Source organism: Balaenoptera acutorostrata, chromosome 13 (assembly GCF_949987535.1).
Source record: "Balaenoptera acutorostrata chromosome 13, mBalAcu1.1, whole genome shotgun sequence".
Lineage (NCBI taxonomy): Eukaryota > Metazoa > Chordata > Mammalia > Artiodactyla > Balaenopteridae > Balaenoptera > Balaenoptera acutorostrata.
The window spans coordinates 79887493-79902829 of record NC_080076.1 but is presented as its reverse complement, the minus strand read 5'-3'; the positions used below and the strand labels follow the sequence as shown (position 1 = coordinate 79902829).

At 44.1% G+C, this 15337-nt stretch overlaps 1 long non-coding RNA gene across 1 annotated transcript in view; it reads right to left on the bottom strand.

Moving 5' to 3' along the window:
* The window catches only part of LOC103012402 (uncharacterized), a 234960-nt gene that overhangs the window by 19138 nt on the left and 200485 nt on the right, over positions 1–15337 (bottom strand). The window contains exon 4 of the long non-coding RNA XR_450824.2: positions 985–1115. This is a non-coding gene — a long non-coding RNA (uncharacterized LOC103012402). The remainder of the gene's footprint in view (positions 1–984; positions 1116–15337) is intronic.

Genomic DNA, 15337 nt, shown 5'->3' with positions numbered 1-15337 from the left:
CAGGGATGAGTAGGGGACTGAGTCATAGGGAGCTGGGGGAGGGGGAGGGGGTGGCAGTGCAGCTTTTTTTTTTTTTTTAATTTATTTATTTATTTATTTTTGGCTGTGTTGGGTCTTCGTTTCTGTGCGAGGGCTTTCTCCAGTTGCGGCAAGTGGGGGCCACTCTTCATCGCGGTGCGCGGGCCTCTCACTATCGCGGCCTCTCTTGTTGCAGAGCACAGGCTCCAGACGCGCAGGCTCAGTAACTGTGGCTCACGGGCCGAGTTGCTCCCCGGCATGTGGGATCTTCCCAGACAAGGGCTCGAACCCGTGTCCCCTGCATTAGCAGGCAGATTCTCAACCACTGCGCCACCAGGGAAGCCCCCGGCAGTGCAGCTTTTATACTGAAATCACATGGGATTGGGGGGACCTCAGAAAATAACAGCAAGCCATACAGGAAGATTTCACTCTTGATGGATGCCCCCATCAACAGATTACATTGAATAAATGTAATACATTCAATTGGTAAATTCAATTCCATCTCCATCCCATACCTTGCCATTATATAAAGACTCCAGATTTCAGAATCAGCTTCAAGGAAGAGGCTGCAGAACATCAAAAAAGAGTGAAATTGGGACTTCCCTGGCAGTCCAGTGGTTAAGACTCCACGCTTCCAGTGCAGGGGGCGCAGGTTCGATCCCTGGTCGGGGAACTAGGATCCTGCATGCTGTGCAGTGTGGCCAAAAAACTAAAAATTAAATTAAATTTTAAAAAAAGAATGAGATTAATTTCTGGCAAGTGGGGCTTCATACTAGAAGTTAAATTGGGAACTAAAAATGAAATTATAATTATTGTTCATCTGGGAAGAAAGAAGGAAAGAAAAAAAAAAGAAAGTAAGGAAGAAAGGAAGGAAGAAAGAAAGAAAAAGGACACCAAGCAATGGAGAGCAGCTAACCCAGTCTCTGTCATGATTCCTGCTCAACCTGGGAAAAGTCACCCACTTACCCTGTCTCTGCCAACGGCCACATCTTTCAATCAGGAAAAGCAGCTCCCCTCCCTCGAAAAATGGTATGGACAGAAGCATCCCAGAGTGTCCATCTTGAAGCTCAAATTGGCATTCATGCCAGTCATCCCACCTTGGCAAAAAAAAAAAAAAAAAGAAAAGAAAAGAAAAACTTTTCATTTCAGTTTTCTACCTTCCCCTATCCTCGAGAAGCGGGTAGGAAAAAAAAAACAAAACAGAAATGACAACAAGTAGCTGTCATTCTGTGTCAGTTTTTCTCTTAGGCGTAGAAAAGTCTGGCTGGAAAAGGATAGAATAGGATCGTCAAGTGGACAGAAGGCAGGAACCCAGGATTTCCTCTTCAAGGTGATTGATGATGTTTAGGGTTCCACATTTTGTAAGAGTGAAAAATAAAGGCTACAAAAATCTCCATCAATTGGAGGCTAATTAATTCAATTAAGATACTTCCGGAAGTGGAATACCCTATATCCTTTAGCAAGAAGGGGCTATATATGTATGCCCTGAAAAACACACCATACACAGAGATGTATGTACACAATATCCTGTTAAGAGGGTCGTGCCACAGTATGATAAGAATAATATAGTCCCATTTCTGTTTTGAATTATCATCTGAGTGTACATGTGCATATATATATTTAAATACGAATTTTAAATGTCTGGAAAGCTACACACCAGACTGTTAACAGTAATTGAGGGTGGTCTGGATATGGGGGTAAGAGTCGGGAGAAAAACAGCTTTCACTTTTAAGAAATCTATAAAGTTCTATAGTGTTTGAAAGTCATATAATAAACATCTGTGGATGACTTGTAATTTTTTTTTAATGAAACAGCTTAAGAACTCAGAGGTGTAAGGCAGGGTACCTGGGTTCTTCTGATTTCCCTGCACCAAACTAAGCCTCTCTCTACAACTGGTTAGTTGTACATAGTAGTTTGTACCCTGCCTAGGGAGTCTGGGGACAAAGGAAAGAAGGAAATTTGGCAGTGGGAAGAGGAATGTGCTGTGTGATTTTAGTCCAGTGGAAGTTCTGGAGGTAATTTGCAAACTCTGGAGTCTCCTGGGAGTCTGTGAAAATGCAGATTCTGGGGCTCCAGCTCTGGAGTTATAAGGTCTAGGGAAAAGCAGTGTCTCCCAGGAGATTCTGATGAGAAACCCCGAACAATGGTGTTAAGAGGCAGCCCTACTACCACTTCCTGTGTATCCTTGGACAAGCTGCTGGGTGTTCCTCCTCACAAGTTTCTGAGTCACTGGATCTGGGAAAGAGCCTGAGAATTTGCACCTCTAACAAGTTCAGGTGCTGTGGACGCTCCTGGTCTAGAAGTCACACTTTGAAGAACCACCACCTGACCCTAACGAGCCACAGACTTCTGTAAGGAGCAAAGGCGAGCACACGTGAGAGAATGTTTGGAAACTAGAGAGGCTTGTGACATGGTGGTTAAATAGGTTAAACAAATCATTCAAATACTACCTCCTCTACCTCTTAACTCTACAATTTTGGGGGAAAAAAATCATTTAACCCTCCTGAGACTTGGCTCAGACCTCTCTAGAATGAGTATAACGTTTTGCAGACACAGAACTTCTGCAAAATACACACGAATTATCTCATGGTTACCACCAGGATGCTTGAAGACTGAATTATTTTCCGTGAATGTAACACATTTAGTACAGAAGGTGTCCACCCATGATAAACCTACAGTAAATCTTTTCTTGCATGACTCTCAGTGCTAAAACACTGTAAGAGAGAAAGGAAAATGATTTGGGTACCAGAGGAAATCAGCAAGCATTTATTAAGTGCCAACTGTATGCAGATGGGTAGCCACCGAGTGAAAGGATAAAGTTGCCGGGATCTCTTGGCCAAACCACAGCAGGTGAGTCAGGCATCAGGAGCCTGAGTCCTGATGCAGGTGCATTGTGGGTAGAGTGGGTCATGTGACCTTGATTCTGAGAATCAGTCCTCCCTGGCCTGGAATTGGAAATTCTAGAACTTATCCTAGAGGCCCTTGGGAAATCAGCCCATCAACAGAATCCAGAGCTCTTTGGGCAGCCCAGCTTTTCCCTGTACGGACCTATTTGAGCCTCCAACACCGTGAGGCCCTCCTCCATTCTGAGCTTGGTTCGTCCTCTGTGTCCCAATCTTCCAAACTCAGGTCCTTGTTCAGGTTCTGTGACTAAGTGGCAACATTACAGACTGATGCCGGCAAGCTGAGCGTCTTAGGCAAGCTCTGCTCCTCCTGTCACCATTCTAATCTGGGGGAAAGGGACCTGAGTTCTTGAGTTAATCCATGGGAATCACCTGGCACGCAGTAGATGCTTTTCTAGTGGTCTGTTCTTTTTACCACTCAACCGCGTCACCGTCCCTTCCAGGGAGATCCTCACAAGGCCCCAAGAGCTATCCTGCTAGGGGTGCCACCTTGTTCCTCCCTACTCCAAATGCTGGCCTGTCTCCCCCAAGACATCTCCTCTCGCTTTCCAGCCCATGACCCATCTAGAAGTGTTTTCCCAAATGTGGCCCCCCAGCCTCCTCATCAGGGCCACCTTAAGAGTGCTCATTAAAATTTCAGATTCTTGGGCCCTGATGCAGCCTGTCTGTATGAGATTCTCTGGGGTGGGGTCCCCCCCCGGGTGGGGTCCCCCCCCTGCATTTTTAACAAGCTCCATAGATTCTCAAACACAACACAGCTTGAGAATCATTGCTCTCCAGGATTTGCTGTCTGTGCCTGATGAGTTGGCTTGCAGATACAAGACCCTATCTTGTCACAGCTATTTTGTTATACTGTATAACAACAACAATAACAACAGCAATAACGGCTGTTATTATTACGCATTGATAACAAGGTCCTGGCAGTGCTGTAGGGTATGGGATGGCAAACGAGGCATACTATAGACCGCAGGCCAAATCCAGCTCACCTCCTGATTTTGTAAATGAAGTTTTATTGGGACACAGCCATGCCCACGGTTTATGTATTGCCTGTTGTTGCTTTCACCTGCTACAAAGGCAGAGCCAAGGACTTGCGACAAGACCAGGGGTCTGCAGAGGAGAGGGTATTGACTCTCTGGCTTTTAAAGAAAAAGTTCGCAGTCCTGCCATCAAAGATACTCTGTCTATTCTACCACCGAATTGTAGGCAGCCATTAAAAGTGATGTCGTAGGAGAATAATTTCTGTTGCTGAAAAACGCTCATTTGAGAGAATTAAGTGAAAAGCACAGAAAGGCTAGATTTTGATCCTCAGCAATCACCTTCACCTCTCTATGCTTTACTCTCCTTATCTGAAAAATGGCCGCAACCAAAGCACTTCCTTTTGGCACTTGTGGGGATTAAGTGACATGACTGAAGGAAAGGGCTTGGTCTCCTGTCCGATGCATCAGAAATGCTCAAAAATCTGAAGCCATTCCTCGTGGTAGGGTTTGCTTTTGCTTGCCTGCTTATTTGAAACATTTTACATTTTCCAAAAAAGTGATACATGTGCTTGCCTAACTTTACAATAGGAAAAGAAGTGTGTTTGGCAATTGCTTGTTCATTTTATAGATGCATCCTGCCTCAAGTAAGAGCTTTGCTCTGTTGCCCTGCATTACTCTGCACAGGCTCATGGTTCTAAAAGCAAACCCCTTGTGAACTGTCCCCTGACGCAGTTTCCAGTTGCCACCTGCAGGTGCAGCTGTGTGTGCCTGTGGATTCAGATGGTAACTAATCCCTGTGTAATCCCGAATGCCTTTGTACAAGTTCCTTCTCTGCATCTGGCCTCAGTTTCTCTGCAGGAAGAGGAAAGGGTCTCTGAGTTCCTTTCCAGCGTTCCTCTGCCCTGGGATTGCAAAGAAGCTCCACCAGTTGTATTGTCACTGGGTCCAGCCTCCTCGCTGGGCTTCTGGGAGAGCAAAGCCTGTGAAACAGTTTTCTTCTGGCTGGGCATGGCGGTCCTTTCAGCAACCCTGGGATCCGGATTAGGAGTTTGAGCAATGCCTCTAAACCCTGCACTCTATTTAATTTCCTTGATTTATAGGGAAGATTTCTTGCACCTCCAGGGGAGACAGGCACTGCCATCCCTGCTGGCTTCCCGGGCTGAGCCTACAATTCCTCAGCCTGTTTATCCCACCATCGCTACAACACACTGCATCTCCAGGGACCGGTGCATGTCTCTTTTGAACCAGGTGACATAGCTAAGCTCCGGCTTCTCTCCACCCACTTGGATTTCCTCACGTGGAGGTGGCCCCAGGTTCTGATGCTACAAATTTCCTTGCTGGGAAGGCAGCCCCAGGAATATGTGAATTTCCTCAGCAGCCCCTGGTGGGGTCTCCTCTGACCCTCAAGACTGCATTTTGTTTGTCTGACCCAGGGGATGAGGACCAGCATGGCCTCAAAGGGGAGCTCTGGGAACTCCTGGGCATGGGTTGGCTGGGGGATGTGTCCAGGCCAGCAGCAGGGAGCAGGAATGCCTGGAGTGGGAGAGTTGGCTTCAGAATGAGTTGGCAGTTTTCCTGGGTCAGGGGGACAGTTGGTAAGGATATCCAGGATCTAACAAGACCCAGGACGGGGGCCGGTAAGATGAGAAAAGGAAGCCATTGGAGAACTCTGTCCTCCTTTTTCATGGCTTTCTCCCTTAGCTGGAGCCAGATTTGCTTCCAGATCAGCTGGTGTCACTAAGCTGAGACTGGGAAACTCCAAACCCAGGCATATCCACCAACAAGTATGGATGGGAAACTTCTAGCTGTACGTACAGTAGGTGGCCCCGCAAACGCTCAAGGCTCAGCTCCCACTGGTCCTTTGCCCAGATTCTAGCACTGACACCATGACAACTGTAATGCCTTTTTTTCAAGCAGCTCTATCTCTGTCTCTCTCTCTCTCTCCCCTCATCTCCCTTCTTTTAGTGTCATCCCTCTTCCTAGCTCCCCTCTCTCAGTCTTTCTCTTTCCCCTTTCCCACATTCACCTCTCCTTCTCCCCATCTCCCCATTGTCCCTCCTTCTCCTTCACCTTTCTATCCTCTCTCTTCTTTTGGTTCTTTCTTCGTTCTCCATCACTTCCTATCCTCTTGCTCTCTTCTGTTGTTCTAGAACATTCACTCCCAACGTGTGGTCCCCAGACCAGCAGCAGCAGCAGCACCTGGAAACTCATCAGAAATGCAAGTTCTCAGATCCCACTCCAGACCTACAACGTCAGATGCTCTGGGGGTGAGGCCCAGCAATGTGTGTGTTAAGAAACCCTCCAGGGGATTTGATGCACGCTAAAGTTTGAGAATCACGTTCTTAGAGGAAAATGGCAATTGAAAAGAAAAAAAGTATCTTTGAGTGCTGATCCGATAAGCCCTTATTTCTAAACATGTAAAACCCTTCTCTGCCCATTAGCTAATTAGGATATTGGACCACCAGCCGGGCTGAGATGCTTTCAGGGACAACATAGGCAATTTCACTCAACTTCTCTGATTACTATCATGATTCTAAATCCCTTCGGCCAACCCACGTCTTTCCTGGCCCTGCATGCTGCCTCGATTCCTTCCTGTCTCCGGTTGCTTTAAGGAGTACAAAGACCAGGGGGAGATTGGACCCTGTGTTCAGCAGTTCACAGTCTGGATCAGCATTTGCCAAAGCATATCCCTCTGCTACTGATAGGGATATTGATAGGAAAAGAATGCCTTGATCAAATATGGGTGGGGAATGCTGCGTAAACAGATTTCTTTATTGCAGGACTTTTCAGAGCCTTAGTACATGGTGTCTCCTAAAGTGGGGATGAGTGTTAACAGCATGTCCTGAACTTGACCACAGAAATCCATTTTCTACTGGGTATTGCACAGGAAACCCACACTTGGGAAATACTGCTTAAGGAGACCATGACTTCTCTCCCCAAGAGCCTTATCTGAATTAATTGGCAGCCTATGACATGGAGTGAAACAGCCAAGGTGGCGCTCCATAGACTATGTTGACCTTGGAAGGACCTAGGTGCCAAGGGTAAGAGCATGCTCAGTAGCTCCTAGGCGCCCCGACATGCCTCCCTGTTGGTGTCTGAATGGGTGATGAGCAACCTTTTGTCTTCAGACTTTGTGCAGCCAGTTTCCCTCCGTGGTATTGACTGTGATCCCATTTCAGGATAAAGAACGAGAAAACTGTGAGCGTGCTAGTTTCTTAAATATGCCCAGAACTTATCCCTGGAGCTTCTATTTAGTAGGTCTGGCATGAGTGCTGGGAATCTAGATTTTTTTACAAGCTCCCGGGAGCTTTGGATGTACAGTGAGGATTGAAAGCCACTGGTTTACATGAATTCATGCATGGTGTTTATGTAATGGTATATTCAGAGAAATATGGAAACCAGCGCTTTGTGTATAATCTTTGAAACAGACTAAGGGAAGACAGCTGGCTCCTTTCTATAACATCGTCCTTAGGGCCGTGAACAGGGGCAAACGGACTGTGGATTTGTCGGGGTTGGGGGTGATGACTTGGAGGTAAAAGCAAGAGAGAGAGTTCTTATTTTCCCATAAACCTGAAAGATACAAAACCATGGTTTAATTCGATGATGAGTAATCCTCTTTTTTCCTTCACGAGAGATGTCAGGAAAAATAAAAATGTTTATGCCCTTTTTTTTTTCATTAAAATTGAAAATAGTTTTGTTGAGTCCCAGGACAGGAGATGCGTGTTTTTACAATGGAAATGACCTCTGCCAGTGGTCTTCAGTCTGCTTTTAGCTGTAGAAATATTTTCTCTGGGGAAGTCTATGGTCAAACTCCAAAGCGTAACATTAAAGAAAGCCCTCTGGCTGAAGAGTAGATGGGAGATCTGAAGCTTAAATAAGTGGGCCATTTTCCCATTGATATTTGGAGGCAATAAAGACATTTCTTTGGAACAGACTGGGAAACTTATAACCTACTTTCTGGACTCCCCAAAATAAGTCAATGAGAAAATTAGCACTACTTTCTCCCTTCCAAAATATTATTATTCAAGAAAATTTGATTAGTCACAACATGGCTACAGCTTTCAAATTTTTCAACATGATATCAAATCTCAGACTACATTTATTTTTATAAATCAAGGTTCCCAGAAATTGCATGTAAAAATTCTCGTTAATCTTTTGAATTCCCTTTAATTTGCATCATTTACATTTCTATGGAGATTTCCAGGGGCTTCCCTGGTGGTGCAGTGGTTAAGAATCCGCCTGCCAATGCAGGGGACACGGGTTCGAGCCCTGGTCTGGGAAGATCCCACATGCCGCGGAGCAACTAAGCCCGTGCGCCACAACTACTGAGCCTGTGCTCTAGAGCCTGTGAGCCACAGCTACTGAGCCCGCGAGCCATGACTACTGAAGCCTGCGCACCTAGAGCCTGTGCTTCACAGCAAGAGAAGCCACCTCAATGAGAAGCCCACGCACCACAGGGAAGAGTAGCCCTCGCTGGCCACAACTAGAGAAAGCCTGAGCGCAGCAACAAAGACCCAACGCAGCCAAAAATAAATAAATAAATAGATAAATAAATAAATAAAATCTATTAAAAAAAAACTTCTATGGAGATTTCCTAATTCTTTTATTGTGGAATTTGGTAGTTTATGCCTCCCTTGTTCCATTCTCAAAAGACTACAGCAACCAAAAAATAGACTAGGTGTATGTCTTGCAGAAATAAATTACTAAGGTAGAATTATCTGAGAAAATTAACTGGCTAAAATAGAACAAAAAATGTACTGCCTGATTTCATGACTACTAGTATTTTTAGTAGCAATAACAGTCAAAATAACATAGATCGGGACTTCCTTGGTGTTTTTCTTGCCACCCTGGTCCTTTGAGCTTTATTGACACAGAATTTGGGAGGGTAGGAGGAAGGCAACGAGACGCATGCTTCCCCCAGGGCTGAAGAGAGGCCTTTTGGGAAGAGTTTGGAGGAGAGAAGTCCCTGAGCACATGAGGTGGGAGAGAAGTGAGAAAGATGGTAAAGGATTTACAGGAAGTGACGTCCGGCAAGTGATGAACTGGGTCCTCAGCGATGTCTTTGGGAAGATGTGGAGAAAAAATGAAGTTGCTTTTCATCGCATCGATTGGCTGTTGAAAGACACTTCTTGAATGCTGCATCACTCAGATGTGGACATCAAAGGGTGAAAGGGTTGTATTTATAAGCAGTGGACACTTGCTTATAAACGTCTATGATGTGACGTTTTGTGGAATCAGAAACAGGAATGGGGCTGCATATTTCGATGCTCCTGGCGTTGCCCTGCCTTGCTGTTGCTCCCTGCCAGTCTCACTGCTATGCAGCCCTAAGGGCCAAGTGATTCTGGACCCATCCCCATCCCACCTGGGAGCTTGTTAGAAATGCAGGTCCTCAGGCCCCACCCTGGACTTACTGAATCAGAAGCTCCAGGGGGTGGAATCCATCTATCCTGTTATAATAACCCCCCGGGACATCCTGATGCTTATTCAAATTTGAGCATCTGGTCTTTTCTAAGGTTTCAGCGGCTGACCCTCTGCCACAGACACCCCCCGCCCCAGCCCCTTTCTCTGAATTCCCATCTTCAGCCTTGACCTCACCCCTAGTTATTTGACACGGGTGTGCTTGGCTGGGTCAGAGCTCAGGTTCCGAAACCAGAGTTCTGGGTTCTAGTTTCAGCTCCACCCCTAAGCAGCCGGGAGACCTTATCCAAGTCACATAACTTATTTGTACCTTGGTTTCCTAACCTGGGCATAGTAATAATAATGTTGATCTACCATAGTGATTTGAATGATTAAATGACTTATCACATTAAAGAGCCCAAACAGTGCCTGGCACTCAGTAGGTGCTTTAGACATGTTACTAATCATGGTTACCCATCTCCCAGCTTTAAGTGGAGATACCACATCAACTAGATTGTTTGATCATCCAGAAAGTGCCAAGCAGAAGGCAAGATACCGAGCGGGCATCCTCCTGCATCCCCTTGGTTACGGCCATTCGTGGTACAGATCATGTGCATTGCACCTGTTCGATCGAAAAGGCACTCACTCTTTTCTTTAGCTGAGCTCCTTATGTGTGCCAGGCACCAGGCCAGGCCTTGTACAAACATTACCTCACCTAATCCTCGTCACCAGCCTAGGAGGAAAGGAATGTCCTTACATTACAGAGTGGAGGATGGACTCCCCCGGTGTCAACAGCTGGCAAAAGTTAGAAAGTAGGCGTGTCCGAATTCAGCATCTAGAGGAAAAGGAGATCCACTCTCTGAAAGAGACTTTCTTTCCCTTTCCCGGCAATATCTTTAGAGCCTTTTCTAATTATAATGTGATCTACATTTGTCTACAAATCCAAGCAATCTGGAAATGTGACATACATAGCAACTGGACATTTTCTCGTTATTCTACCTACAAAGAATAACTGTTTTTGGTAGTCCTGTAGATGTTAGTCTGATCTTTTTTCAAAAAAAAAATACACACATATATACATTCATTTTTTAACAAAAAAATGAAATCATACTTTGGATTTCTTAAGATCCTGCCATTTAAACTTAATGTATTGAGACATCTTCCTAAGCAACACAGATAAATAAATGTCATGCTTCATAAAGGCTACATGGTATTTCATTTGTGGATTACTCTTACTTAACCAATTGCCTATCAATGAATAGTTAGTTCCTTTCCAATACTTTACACCTGTAGACAGCTCTACGATAAACATCCTTGCATGTAAATGTATATCTTTTTGGAAGATTGCTTAATTATTTCCTTAGGATGTACTGCTAGAGATGGGTACTCATATTATTTAAGGTTTTAGTACAGATTTTTCCAAATTTCCCTGAAAAAGTGTTACACCTGCTTTCTACCTGTACCAGCAGTTTAAGAGTCTGTAATTCTGTGAGATAGATGTGGGGATATCTCTTCCTCTTTTGAGGCCAATTTATCAAAAGGATAAATCTCCATGGTTCTCCACAATGAATCTCTTTATGTGTGTTTGCTAAACATCGTATGGATTTAAAACCAGATCTCTTTGTTCGTCCTGCCTTTGCCCCATCCCGAGACCATTTGCTTTATGCCAGTTGCCAGTATTTCCCAGGCAAAAGCTGAGATTCTTGGCAGGGTTTTCTGTTTGACCCTGTGTTCCTCCATGTGTAAATAGGTTATTCTGTAATTATAATTCATGACGTTTGCATGTAATAGACGTCTTGCCCCAGAAGTGTTAACTACATTAGACACCAACCACAGGATTTTTTTCTTCCAAATCACCACCCCATCTCAAAAATAGAAAAAGGAAAAGAAATTACCAAGGCTACAGACAGATCTTTATTTCTAATACGTTGCCTGAGCACTTGTATTAAGTCATGTTTTCTCTGGCCAGAACTACCCTGGTATTTTTTTTTTTTCTGTCAGTTTAGTCTATAAATGAAGTGAAGTTACTGCTCCTATTAAAATGTAACACTGTGCCCTTGGTTTGCTCTTAACGGGTGGGAAAACCCCATTAAGTGTTTGTGAAATATGTCTTAAATACAGGAATTTTAATCTAGTGGTCTAATAAATCCCTCTCCTCTACTCAAATGAAAGCCTTAGGTTTTCCGGCATCTGTTCAATTATTTGTTCACCAAAACTTTCTTACACAAACCTGACCCTGAGAACTATGATTTGGGAACATTTCTTCCATTGGGGCATATAATTTTTAAAAGCACATCTTTCAAAGAATCAGGAACGTTGACAGGTGTATTTCATGGTAAGATACTAGTTTAGAAACGTGCCTGGAATTCCTTGTCTTCTAGAGTAAAAGCCATGAAATCTCTATGACTGCCCCAGGATGTGACAACTCATAATAGTATAAGACCTAAGACCTCATAATGTTCAAAGTCCGTTCTTTTGCTGCAAAGTGTGATGGCCATCTCAAAAGTATACTCTCCTTTTAAAGCATATTTCATGAGAGTTGGAAAGTTTCTCCTCAGCACAAGCCACAAAGAGCACCAAGCTAGACCTAAATACATTAATTCAGCTCTCCAACATATTTCTGTTGACTGTTTTTTTTTTCTTTTCCTTTGGCCAGAGTGTTTATTAGGAAACTCTGGGTATATTTGCTGGAGGTAAATTTCATCTTCATATTGGGAGCAACAGGGTAAGATGTCATTTACATTTGTGAACAAGGTAAATTTTTTTAGCCCTGACTACTTTATGTTTATTTCCTAAAATCAAAGGCATTTCCCATACAACCAAATTATAACCATCAATAAATATCAGGAAGCTAACATAGATGTACTGTTACCATGTAGTTCTCAGATCCCATTCAAGTTCCACTCAATGAGGTGTCTGTAGCAAAAGTCCAGTTCAGAATTGCTTGTTACATTTAGTTTTCATGTCTCTTTCATTCTGCTTCATTCTAGAGCAATTCTTTAGTCTTTTCTATACTTTCATGTGTGGCCATTCTAGTTCAGCAGAATGGGGCAAAATATACTTCAAGGTAAACTATTTCAGTGGGGAATCCACCTATACTGTGACTTTTAACACTGGAAGTAGGAAGGAAGTCTGTTCTGGCAACCATCTGGAATGAGTATTACTCTAAAAGTTCACTTGAATCCGTGGACATGATGTGATTCACTTCCTCTTGCCCAACTGGTAGGTCTCATCGCTTATGGATGCAGTTCTCTTTTTCTCCCCCCACTTATTCATTCAAAATATCTGAATGTCTATTAAATGTAAGGAGAAAGAAGCCATATGTGTACTTTCTCACTGAATCTGGACCTCAGAATCCTTCTCAACACAGTGTCCTGGGCAACCTGAACCCACTTCTCTCTGTTGGCACCCTAGAGGCAAATAAATGAGAAAACACAACTTAGGTGGCTGGGATTCCCACACACCACGTGAAACAGGGCCTTGCATGCAGAAAATACTTGTTGAATGGATTTAACTTGGTGTGAAAATAGTCTTTCCTTTCAAGGTAGGAGAGGAGAGGAATCAAAGAGGAAAAATAAAACAGAAAACCACATCCTATAATACTGAGTTAAGTATGTGCTTGTTCCCTTTGTTGCTTATCCTGAGGAGGAAAGATGCCTGGAAAATCTGAGTTGCTAAAAGCTGGGATTGTCCCAGATACTACTGTGCACATAAAAGAGGAAGCGGGACTGAGTTCATTAACCGTGACTAAGAAAACCCTTAACGATTTTTTCAGTTTGTGATTTTAGAGAGCATCCCTTCAAATCAGTATTGCTCTGCCAAAGTTCTCTTTCAGAGGCTGGACATTTCTCCTGAAGATTCTGTCATAATTCAGAGTATTTTTAGAAGTTGAGTTTTTGGGAGTGGGGGGTGGGAAAGAGGAGTATATTCTTCAGATTCTTGTTTGATTTTTTTTTGGACCATTTCTTTCTTGGTGGCCAGATCTGCAAACTTTGAGGGTAGCTTTAACCTGGGGAAAGAGTCGAATATCACTCAGGGAGAAGCATTAAGAATAAAATGGGTATGACAGATTCTAGGTCCATCCACCTCACTACAAACAACTCAATTTCATTTCTTTCTATGGCTCAGTAATATTCCATTGTACACATATGTGCCACATCTTCTTTATCCATCTGTCGATGGACACTTAGGTTGCTTCCACGTCCTGGCTATTGTAAATAGTGTTGATTGTCCTACAGAGGGAAGTAAGTCAGAAAGAGAAAAACAAATACCGTATGCTAACACATATATATGGAATTTTTAAAAAAATGGTTCTGAAGAACCTAGGGGCAAGACAGGAATAAAGACGCAGACGTACAGACGTAGAGAATGGACTTGAGGACACGGGGAGGGGGAAGGGTAAGCCGGGACGACGTGAGAGAGTGTCATGGACGTATATACACTACCAAATGTAAAATAGACAGCTAGTGGGAAGCAGCCGCATAGCACAGGGAGATCAGCTCGGTGCTTTGTGACCACCTAGAGGGGTGGGATAGGGAGGGTGGGAGGGAGATGCAAGAGGGAGGGGATATGGGGATATATGTATACATATAGCTGATTCACTTTGTTATACAGCAGCAACTAACACAACAATGTAAAGCAATTATACTCCATTAAAGACATTAAAGGGAAAAAAAAAGAATAAAATGGGTGATTCACTGAGTTACATTCATTTGGGGTCAAACAACTAGGGTGCAAACATGAATGTTTTAAAAAATGAATGCACAGCATAATTATAATGCGTTTTGTGCTTTGCTTTGAAATGTCCATTTAGGCATTTCCAAAGGCCATTCCCCAAGAGGAATTCCAAGAGCATGTGGGGTGATGGCTCGGAATTTGTTCTGCGAAAATACCCTCTGGAAGGGGTCTCTCTTGAAAAGCAGTCCCTATGATGAACTCATTCTGGTGCACTGTCACTTTATCATTGCCTTACATTTCTTCCTCAGCTAGGGCCTGGAAGAGAGGGGCCCCAAAAAGTGAGAGAAGAATCGACAACATTTAGAATGGATAAACAACAAGGTCCTACTGCATAGCACAGGGAACTATATTCAATATCCTGTGATAAACCATCATAGAAAAGAATATAAAAATAAGAATGTCTGTATAACTGAGTCACTTTGCTGTACAGCAGAGATTGGCAAGACATTGAAAATCAACTATACTTCAATAAAAAAAAAGAAGTAAAAAAAAAAAGAAGGGTAATTCATGGTAACAAGATAGGGGAGAGGGAAAGGAAGGAAGGAGAGCAAAAATTGGGCCCTGGGGGTATTTGGGGAACCTGCCTTTGGCTACGTCCTGTTGCCTTTTGACTGCTGCAAGGCCGGCGCTCCTGTGCTCAGAGCCATCTGACCTGCGGATGGCCGGAAGCCGACTATGACAGAGGCCTGAGATATTGCAGATCGGGTTGGGGAAGGGTCAAAATCATTAGTCACAGGAGACGAGAGGAGGAGGAGGTGGGGAAGTGGGTGCAATGGAAACGGCTCCCGTGTTGGAGCCCAGAAGGCCAACTCTGAAGAATCTAGACCCTTCTTTTCTCAAGTCACTCTTCCCTCCACGTCTTCCTCACCCCTGCCCTCTCCACCACCGGCTCCAAACTCCCAGAGGTCCCTCTCTCTCTGGCCCTACTGATTCCCTCTCCGCTTGAGTTCTATGCTCTCACTAGCCCTGTTTCTTTTTTTTCTGGCAGCCTCTGCAAAGGCTGGATCTTACAGGCTGGCTTTTTTCTCTGACTGTGATTGGTTGGGTCGGCCGGGAGGCAAGCCAAGAAGAAAGGAGGGACTTTTTGAAAGTCTTTTTAGTACCTGTGTTGTTGCCCCCAACCTTCCCCCATCACTCAACCTACTTTGAAATTAATGAATGCACAGCTCGGAGAATGCAGGCTTTATGTGACAAAACCTCTCCCTCGTTCTGCCCTGCCTCTGAACCCTTGCCTGGAGCGTTTTCGTGAATTTGAGGCTGTTGACAGTGGGTGGATTGACAGCCCTTGATTTGGGAGCCTTCCCT